Raw genomic sequence first — 10,998 nt, 5'->3', positions numbered from 1 at the left:
TTACAAGAATTAAAGAACAAACAAACATAGATGAAAACAATACAATAACTGAAATGAAAACTACACTAGAAGGAATCAATAGCAGAATAACCAAGGCAGAAGAACGGGTAAGTGACCTGGAAGACAGAATGGTGGAATTCACTACCGGGGAACAGAATAAAGAGAAAAGAACGAAAAGAAATGAAGACAGCCTAGGAGACCTCTGGGACAACACTAAACACACCAACATTTGCATTATAAGGATCCCAGAAGGAGAAGAGACAAAGGACCCAAGAAAATATTTGAAAAGAATATAGTTGAAAACTTCCCTAACATGGGAAAAGAAATAGTCACCCAAGTCTAGGAAGCGCAGAGTCCCAGGCAGGATAAAACCAAGGAGAAACACACCAAGACACATAGTAATCAAATTGACAAAAACTAAAGACAAAGAAAAATTATTAAAAGCAACAAGGGAAAAATGACAAATAACAAACAAGGGAACTCCCATAAGGTTAACAGCTGATTTCTCAGCAGAAGCTCTACAAGCCAGAAGGGAGTGACATGATATATTTAAAGTGATAAAAGGGAAGAAACTACAACCAAGATTACTCTACCTGGCAAGGATCTCATTCAGATATGACAGAGAAATAAAAAGCTTAACAGACAAGCAAAAGCTAAGAGAATCCAGCACCACCAAACCAGCTTTACAACAAATGCTAAAGGAACTTCTCTAAGTGGGAAAAACAAGAGAAGAAAAGGACCTACAAAAACAAACCCAGAAAAATTAAGAAAATGGTCATAGGAACATACGTATCGATAATTACCTTAAATGTGAATGGATTAAATGCTTCAACCAAAAGACACAGGCTTGCTGAATAGATACAAAAACAAGACCCATATATATGCTGTCTACAAGAGACCCACTTCAGACCTAGGGACACATACAGACTGAAAATGAGGGGATGGATAAAGATATTCCATGCAAATGGAAATCAAAAGAAAGCTGGAGTAGCAATACTCATATCAGATAAAATAGACTTTAAAATAAAGAATGTTACAAGAGACAAGGAAGGACACTACATAATGATCAAGGGATCAATCCAAGAAGGAGATATAACAACTATAAATATATATGCACCCAACATAGGAGCGCCTCAATACATAAGACAACTGCTAACAGCTTATAAAAGAGGAAATCGACAGTAGCACACTAATAGTGGGAGACTTTAACACCTCACTTACACCAATGGACAGATCATCCAGACAGAAAATTAATAAGGAAACACAAGCTTTAAATGACAAAATAGACCAGATAGATTTAATTGATATTTATAGGACATTCCATCCAAAAACTGCAGATTACACTTTCTTCTCAAGTGCACACAGAACATTCTCCAGGATAGATCACATCTTGGGTCACAAATCAAGCATCAGTAAATTTAAGAAAATTGAAATCATATCAAGCATCTTTTCTGACCACAATGCTATGAGATTACAAATAAATTACAGGGAAAAAACACAAACACATGGAGGCTAAACAATACGTTACTAAACAACCAAAAGATCACTGAAGAGATCAAAGAGGACATCAAAAAATACCTAGAGACAAATGACGACAAAAACATGATGATCCAAAACCTATGGGAGGGACTTCCCTGGTGGCGCAGTGGTTAAGAATCTGCCTGCCAATGCAGGGGACACGGGTTCGAGCCCTGGTCTGGGAAGATCCCACATGCCGCGGAGCAAATAAGCCCATGTACCACAACTACTGAGCCCATGTGCCACAACTACTGAAGCCTGCATGCCTAGAGCCTGTGCTCCGAAACAAGAGAAGCCACCGTAATGAGAAGCCTGTGCACCACAGCAAAGCGTAGCGTCCGCTTGCTGCAACTAGAGAAAGACCACGCAGCAATGGAGACCCAACGCAGCCAAAAGAAAAAAGAAAAGAATAAATAAATAAGCAAATTTATTTTTTTTTAAAAAAAACAAAAAATCTCTGAAACCTATGGGATACAGCAAAAGCAGTTCTAAGAGGGAAGTTTATAGCAATACAATCCTACCTCAAGAAACAAGAAAAATCTCAAATAAACAATCTAACCTTACACCTAAAAGAACTAGAGAAAGAAGAACAAACAAAACCCAAAGTTAGTAGAAGGAAAGAAATCATAAAGATCAGAGCAGAAATGAATGAAATAGAAGCAAAGAAAACAATAGCAAAGATCAATAAAACTAAAAGCTGGTTCTTTGAGAAGATAAACAAAACTGATAAACCTTTAGCCAGACTCATCAAGAAAAAGAGGGAGAGAACACAAATCAGTAAAATTAGAAATGAAAAAGGAGACGTTACAATGGACACTGCAGAAATACAAAGTATCATAAGAGACTACTACAAAGTGACACTATGCCAATAAAATGGACAACCTGGAAGAAACTGACAAATTCTCAGAAAGGTATAACCTTCCAAGACTGAACCAGGAAGAAATAGAATATATGAACAGACCAGTCACAAGTAATGAAATTGAAACTGTGATTAAAAATCTTCCAACAAACAAAAGCCCAGGACCAGATGGCTTCACAGGGGAATTCTATCAAACATTTAGAGCAGAGCTAACACCCATCCTTCTCAAACTCTTCCAAAAAATTGCAGAGGAAGGAAGACTCCCAAACTCATTCTACGAGGCCACCATCACCCTGATACCAAAACCAAAGATACTACAAAAAAAGAAAATTACAGACCAATATCCCTGATGAATATAGATGCAAAAATCCTGAACAAAGTACTAGCAAACAGAATACGACAACACATTAAAAGGATCATACACCATGATCAAGTGGGATTTATCCCAGGGATGCAAGGATTCTTGAATATATGCAAATCAATCAATGCGATACACCATATTAACAAATTGAAGAATAAAAACCATATGATCATCTCAATAGATGCAGAAAAAGCTTTTGACAAAATTCAACACCCATTTATGGTAAAAACTCTCCAGAAGGTCTTCCCCGGTGGCACAGCGGTTGACAGTCCACCTGCTGATGCAGGGGACATGGGTTCGTGCCCCGGTCTGGGAAGATCCCACATGCCGCGGAGCGGCTGGGCCCATGAGCCATGACCACTGAGGCTGCACGTCCGGAGCCTGTGCTCCACAATGGGAGAGGCCACAACAGTGAGAAGCCCGTGTACCGAGAAAAAAAAAAACAAAACTCTCCAGAAAGCAGGCATAGAGAGAACCTACCTCAACATAATAAAGGCCATATATGACAAACCCACAGCAAACATCATTCTCAATGGTGAAAAACTGAAAGCATTTCCTCTAAGATCAGGAACAAGACAAGGATGTCCATTCTCACCACTCTTATTCAACATAGTTTTGGAAGTCCTAGCCATGGCAATCAGAGAAGAAAAAGAAATAAAAAGAATACAAATTGGAAAAGAAGAAGTAACACTGTCCCTGATTGCAGATGACATGATACTATACATAGAGGTTCCTAAAGATGCCACCAGAAAACTACTAGAGCTAATCAATGAATCTGGTAAAGTTAAAGGATACAAAATTAATGTACAGAAATCTCTTGCATTCCTATACACTAACAATGAAAGATCAGAAAGAGAAATTAAGGAAGAAATCTCATTCACCATTGCAACAAAAAGAAGAACATACCTAATAATAAACCTACTTAAGGAGGTTAAAATAAAGAAAAGAAAAGAAAAATACAGTAAAGAAAAGAATAAAACTTGACTGAATATACAATCTCAAGAAATCACATAATGCAAAATGAAAAAGTATAGCAATATAATAACAATTAGATTTGGTATGAAGAAAAGAAAATACCATATAGGCATAAAGAAGAAAATAGATTTGAGGAAGAAATAGAAATTGAGAAAGAAAATAGAACAAATGAAGTTAAATAAATAAGAAAAAAGAATTAGATAATATTTACAAGGATTTAATAGTTCCTCTTTCTTTCTTTTTTTGTTACTTTTTATTTGTCTAGATTTATTGCACTATGATCAGAGAATACGGTCCTCTGTCTTTCAGAAATTTCTTTTCACTTAATGTACAGTCCAATTTTATAGATGTTCTTCAGCACTGAAAAACGACAATATATGTTTGTAGGGTACAAATCAATCTTCTAATATTTTGTATATTTTAAATTCTTTTTTTGTCTACTCTAAATTAAATCTTCTCATTTATATTTCTGCCAACTTCTTCTTTTATTCAAATAGCTTTTACCTAAAATACTATAATACACATGTAAATAATATTTTGTAAAGAATCATGGGTTAAAAGAGGAAATGAAACTTGCAATTATATACTAGTTAGATAGTAACAACAACACTACCCATATCAAAATATGGGTTGAAGCCAAAGCTGTTCTCAGAGAAAAATGCATAGTGTTTGATGTATTTACTCTTAAACAAGAAAAGAAATAAAGGAAGGAAGAAAGATAATAAGGAAAGAGGGAAGGAGTGAAGGAAGGAAGAAAGGAGAGAAAGAAAAAAAGGAAAGAAGGAAGAAAATGAAATATATCTAAGAACCAATAAAAGTAACAATAAACAACTGTATAGGGAAATGGAATGAATAAAGATAATCAGAAATTAGTAAGTTAGAAAATAGTAAGACTATTAGAAATAATTAGGTTTAGGAAACAGAAACCATTCTACTTTCAATAGAAATTTAATACAGTAAATTTGGTACTTACAACATAATTGGTAGGGCAGGAGAATCAGTCTTTTGTCCAGGTATTCAGGGATTAATGAAAAAAGATTGCTGAACTGCACTGCCAGTGTCAACTTTGCATCTCAAGAAGATGGAGGTTTAGGAGGCTACAACTGCAGTGATTGAATTCAAGAAGACAATAGCAGACTTTATACAGGAATCAGGAATCTCGGTTCATAAGCTACCCCTGCTACCATTGCTGTTTCTTCTTTGCTCTTCACCACTGGGCTTTGTTCTTGAAGAAAAACTCAATGTCTCTATGATTGGGACAGGCTGCAGCTGCAGCTAGATTAGATGGGACCTAATTTTTACCCAGAACCCTGACTCAAATAGATCTAGAAAATGTGGTTTTCAGATGCTACAGTGTAGAATGCAACGTTTGGAACAGGCTGGAATGGATGCTGCATACCAGTTACATATAACTACCACAGTAGCTAATATTTCCTGAGCAGCAACATCAGGCACTGTTTTAGGCATTGTACATGTCTTAATTGATATGATCTACACAATATCCCTATAAGTTTGGTACAACTATTAACCTCTAGTTTACAGGCAAGAACAATGCATATAGAGATCAAGTAACTTACTCCAAGTCTTATGGTAAAGGGCTGAGTCAGGATAAAAATACAGTTAATCTCTGACTCTAGAAGTTGTACTCCGAACTGTGACATACAACACTTGTTTTCTGTTTCTTTTATAAAGATGAATAAAAATTTAGAATTTTCATCAAAGTTAATAGAGAAAAAAAACTAGGAAACTGAATGTATACCATTAGCAATTAGTGATTCTACCACCGAGCAAAGGAGATGACAAATGCTCCATCATGGTACCAATGGTACGTACCTTGATGGTATTAAATTTGTCAATCTTAATGAAATAGATATTTCTGAGAAATTATAATAGTCCAAAACGGATGCAAAAATGAATTTGGAAACCTGATTGTATCAATAGCCATGGTGAAAAACAGCCACTCCCCAAAAAATATAAGACTGAGTTTAATAAACCGCTACTGTAAAATCCTCAAGGAACAGAGAATTCTATATCATGCCTTTTATAAAATTTCTGAGCTACATTATCAGGTATAATGAAAATGTCACATTGTTTACCTGTAGTTTAACTTAACCACAATGAAAATAAGCACATTATTTCAGGGCCGCTATTACAGAGGAAAAGTCACCATTGTCAGGTAAACATAATTCCCTTCGTTCTTTTCCCCCTTCCTCTCCCCTCCTTGGCACAGCATTTACCTTCAAAGGGCTTAAGTATAGTCATAATACGGTGGTGTGAGCAGCCTCCAGGTCTTGGCTTGGCCTCTGCCGGGTGATTCAATTCCCAGTTATAGCAGTCTCTCATTGTCATCTGCTGGGTCCTGGTTGGCCTTATCTGGTTTCCTGTCACGTAATTCTAGTACTGTCTTCGGCTCAATTCCCTCTCTCACCCGTGAGACCTCTCCAGTCTTCACAGCATTCAAACTACCAAGGAAGAAAAACATTTGGCTGCTCTCTCATTCCTTCTTAGGATGTAAAGGGCTCTCTTAGGATGTAAAGGGCATCTTCTTAGGATGTTAAGTGAGTCTGTCTCACTTCGGGCCTCCTAGACATTGGGGAGAGGTCTTACCTAGCTATCTCATACTATGTAGGGCTGAGGAACTCTTTTGTGCTTAGTGTCTTTCAGGTACAACCAGACCTGAAGCTTTGTTTGTTCTTTTTCATATTCCTTTAAATGCATATGTAATTGTTTATTTTAGATTTTTCTTATTTCTTGAGGTAGGCCTCTATTGTTATGAATTTCCTTCTTAGAGCTACTTTTGCTGCCTCCCACAGATTTTGGACAGTTGTGTTTCCATTTTCATTAGTCTCAAGGTATTTTTAAATTTACTCTTTGATATCTTCATCAACTCAATAACAATACATTGATTGATTAGTAGCATGTTGCTTAGTCTCCACGTGTCTGTGTTTTTTCCAGTTTTCTTCTTGTAGTTGATTTCTGGTTAATACCATTGTGGTTGGAAAAGATGCTTGATATGATTTCAGTCTTTTTAAATTTATGGAGACTAGTTTTGTAGTCTAACATGTAATCTGTCCTAGAGAATGTTCCATGTGCACTTGAGAAGAACGTGTATTCTGCTGTTTTTAGGTGGAGAGTTCTGTATATATCTATTAAATCTATCCAGCTCTAATGTGTTGTTTAAAGCCAGTGTTTCCATATTGATTTTCTATCTGGGTAATCTATCCATTGATGTAAATGGGGTATTAAAATCCCCTACTATTGGGACTTACCTGGTGGTGCAGTGGATAGGACTCTGCCTCCCAATGCAGGGGGCCTGGGTTTGATCCCTGGTCAGGGAACTAGATCCCACACGCATGCCGCAACTGAGTTCAGATGCCACAACTAAGGAGACTGTCTCCTGCAACCAAAGAGCTCACATGTTGCAACTAAGACCCAGAGCAACCAAAATAAATAAATAAATATTTTAAAAAAGGAACCAATATATACGAAGTTTTAAATATTAAACAAAAATCCCCTACCATTATTGTGTTGTAGTCCCCTATTTCTGTTACTATTTGCTTTGCACATTTGGGTGCTCCTATGTTGGGTGCATAAATGTTTACAATTGTTATATCCTTTTGTTGGACTGACCCCTTTATCATTATGTAATGTCCTTCTTTGTCTTTTGTTACAGTCTTTGTTTTAAGGTCTATTTTGTGGGATCTGCATGTTGCTACTCAGCTTTCTTTTCTTTTCCATGTGCATGGAATATATTGTTCCATCCTTTCACTTTCAGTCTATATGTGTCTTTAGATCTGAGGTGAGTCTCTTGTATGCGACGTATAGATGGGTCTTATTTTTTTTTTAATCCATTCAATTATCCTATGTCTTTTTTTGTGTGTGTGTCGTACACGGGCCTCTCACTGTTGTGGCCTCTCCCGTTGCGGAGCACAGGCTCCAGACGCGCAGGCCCAGCGGCCAGGGCCCAGCTGCTCCGCCGCACGTGGGATCCTCCCGGACCGGGGCACGAACCCACATCCCCTGCATCGGCAGGAGGACTCTCAACCACTACGCCACCAGGGAAGCCCTATCTTATGTCTTTTGATTGAAGTATTCAGTCCATTTATTGATACATTTAAAGTAATTATTGATAGGTATGTACTATTGCCATTTTGGTTTTTTTTAAAATTTTATTTATTTATTAAAATTTTTATTGGCATATAGTTGATTTTGTTAATTGTTTTCTGATTCTTTTTGTACTTCTCTGTTTCTGTCTTCTCTTGTTTTTTTCTCTTGTGTTCTGATGTGTTCCTTTAGTGCTTCATTTAGATTCTTTTTATTTTTTGTGTGTCCATTGGAGTTTTTTGGTTATCATGAGGTTCATATATACCGACCTGCAAATATAGCCATCTATTTTAAGCTGATAGTCATGTAATTTCAAATACATTCTAAAAGCACTACATTTTCAGTCCTTCTACCCAATTTTATGTTTTTGTAGTCATATTTTACATATTTTCATTTTGTGTATACCTTAAATACTTATTGTAGTTATAATTGATTGTGGTACTGCTTTCGTCTTTTAACTTTCATACTAGCTTTCTAAGTGATTGATTCACTGCCTGACCTTATATTTGCCTTTGCCAGTGAGATTCTTTTGTTTCATATGTTTTTTTATTCCTAGTTGTGGCCTTTCCTTTTCTGCTTAAAGAAGACTCTCTAAGAAGCCACCTGCCAATGCAGGGGACATGGGTTTGAGCCCTGGTCTTGGAATATCCCACATGCCGTGGAGCAACTAAGCCTGTGTGCCACAACTACTGAGCCTGTGCTCTAGAGCCCACGAGCCGCAACTACTGAGCCCACGTGCCACAGCTTCCGAAGCCCGCACACCTAGAGCCCGTGCTCTGCAACAAGAGAAGCCACTGCAATGAGAAGCCTGCACACTGCAACAAAGAGTAGCCCCTGGTCACTGCAACTACAGAAAGCCCCCATGCAGCAATGAAGACCCAAGGCAGCCAAAAAAAAAAAAAAAAAAATACTCTAACATTTCTTGTAAGGCTCGTTTAGTGGTGATTAACTCCTTTAGTTTTTGCTTATCTGGGAAACTCTTTATCTCTCCTTCAATTCTGAATGGTAACCTTGCTAGATGGAGTATTATAGGTTGTAAGGTTTTTCCTTTCAGCACATTAAATATATCATGCCACTCCATTCTGGCCTGTAAAGTTTCTGCTGAGATATCAGCTGATAGTCTTATGGGGTTTCCCTTGTATGCAATTAGTTGTTTTTGTCTTGCTGCCTCTAAGAGTCTCTCTTTATCTTTAACTTTTGCCATTGTAATTATAATATGTCTTGGTGTGGATATCTTTGGGTCCATCTTGTTTGGTACTCTGCACTTCCTAGACCTGGATGTCTGGTTATTTTTTCCTCCAAATGAGGGAAGGTTTTATTTCTTCATATAAGTTCTGTGACTTTTTCTCTTTCTCTTCTCCTACTGGAACCCTTACAATATGAATGTTAGTATACTTGATGTCATCTCAGAGGTCCCTTAAGCTCTCCTCACTTACAAAAATTATTTCTTTTTGCTATTCTGATTGGGTGATTTCCACTATTCTATCTTCCAGATTGCTTGTCCATTCTTCTGTATGATCTAAAATGCTGTTGATTCTCTGTAGTGTATTTTTTAATTAAGTCACAGTATTTTTCAATGCTGATTGGTTCTCTCTTACATTTTCTAAGTCTTTGTTGACATTCTCACTGAGTTCCTCCATTCTTCTCCTGAGTTTGTTAAACATCCTTATGACCTTTTCTTTGGATTTAGTTTCCATGAATTAGGTGAAAAAATTACTTCTACTGGTCTTGAAAAAGTGGCCTTGTGTGGGAGAGTCCCCTATGTTGACTGCTTTGGCAGATTGATTGGAGCTAGAGGTGTGGTTTGGGGGCAGTCCCTGGGGAGTGCCACACTGAGGCAACATTGGCAGGATGGCTGTTGCTGGCATGGGCCTGAAACAGTCCTGGTGGGAAGTCAAACAATGGTGCTCACTGGCACCTTTTACCCTGGAGAGAGCTCCAGCTGTTCCCTGCCCATTTGGCAGAAAACTTAGGGTTAGTAAATGCATTTCCTTCCTGCATTTCTAGGTGCCCTTTTAACTGCTCGTTTTTTGTTTTGTTTTGTTTTGTTTTTTTGCTGTGTCCCAGGTTGGCGAGTCTGCTCCCAGCTTCTGTCCAACACAGGGGGAATTGAGGTGGCAAACGGCTGAAATGCTCCAATGAGAGGGTAAAGGAAGTGAGGGAAAGGAAGTTCCCACCTGTGCACAGCTCCTACACCCTGGGGCTGGAAGAAGGCAGACCTTGGTTGTAAAGTGCTGTAGCCTCCAGCAGGGCTGGGCCCTGGGCAAGCTTGCAAGAATGCAGGCCAGGCAAGGGCACAGGAGCTAGGCATTCCTGACCAGCACATGCCCTGCCATGCTCCTCGGAGGGACAGCTGGGAAAGGGGGACTGGTAACTCCGCCATCAGCCACCGGTCACCTCTTGTCCACATACAAAGCAACACCCAACCAGCACTGCGGGATGGCCCTGCTCACAGCTGAAGGTTCCGGGCCACGGGAGTTTATTGATGTTATGGCCCCAGCCTAGGTTCCTCAATGGAAGCCACACCTGGAGCCTGGGGGTTTCTTGCTGGGGCAGGGGGTGTTTATGCCTGCCACCCCCCAGGCTCACACCTCAAAGAGGACCACAGGGAAATCCACGTGGATGCGGGGCGGGGCGGGGGGGTGGTGGATCCAGCTTCACGATGCCCTGAGGAATCAGGTTCTCATGCACCTGCCTCTGCTTGGCCCGCTTCTGCCCGTTCTTGGTGACGACTGTCTCCTCATAGAGCTCGTGAGCCAGATCCCCATCCTCGTCCTAGAACATGGAGCCACAGCACTACATGATAGAATACGAAGCGGGGCACGACTCAGCCTCGCGGTTGCACCAAAGCTTGCTCAGCAACAGAGCCTCCGGGCCGCCGCCCCCCGCCGCCAAGGCGAAGGGCCGCAGGCCCCGAGCTTTGGAGCCGCGGGTGCCCATGTCAGGGCCGCCGGCGCACGGCGGGCCCCGTGGCAGCTTCGCTCTCACAGGGCCTACGCTCGTAGGTGCCGCTGCCTCCGCCACCTTCCGCAGGCTCCCAAAAAGTTTTTTTAACAATCGAGAATAATATTTAAAATAGAGATTTACATCCACTGTCATTATTCATGAACATCACATGAGGTGTATATTTTCCCTTGATACACTGGTTAATGATCAGCAAGCCATTTTAACACTAAGTATC

The 10,998-nt window shown here is 39.5% G+C and overlaps 1 pseudogene; it reads right to left on the bottom strand.

The window, feature by feature from the left end:
- Window positions 1–10,402: 10,402 nt before the first annotated feature.
- Window positions 10,403–10,757, bottom strand: LOC112412472 (tumor suppressor candidate 2 pseudogene; annotated as a pseudogene).
- Window positions 10,758–10,998: the final 241 nt, after the last annotated feature.

Source organism: Neophocaena asiaeorientalis, unplaced genomic scaffold, assembly GCF_003031525.2.
Source record: "Neophocaena asiaeorientalis asiaeorientalis breed wild unplaced genomic scaffold, Neophocaena_asiaeorientalis_V1.1 scaffold296, whole genome shotgun sequence".
NCBI lineage: Eukaryota > Metazoa > Chordata > Mammalia > Artiodactyla > Phocoenidae > Neophocaena > Neophocaena asiaeorientalis.
The sequence above is the reverse complement of the archived record's forward strand: the minus strand, read 5'-3'. Positions and strand labels throughout refer to the sequence as shown.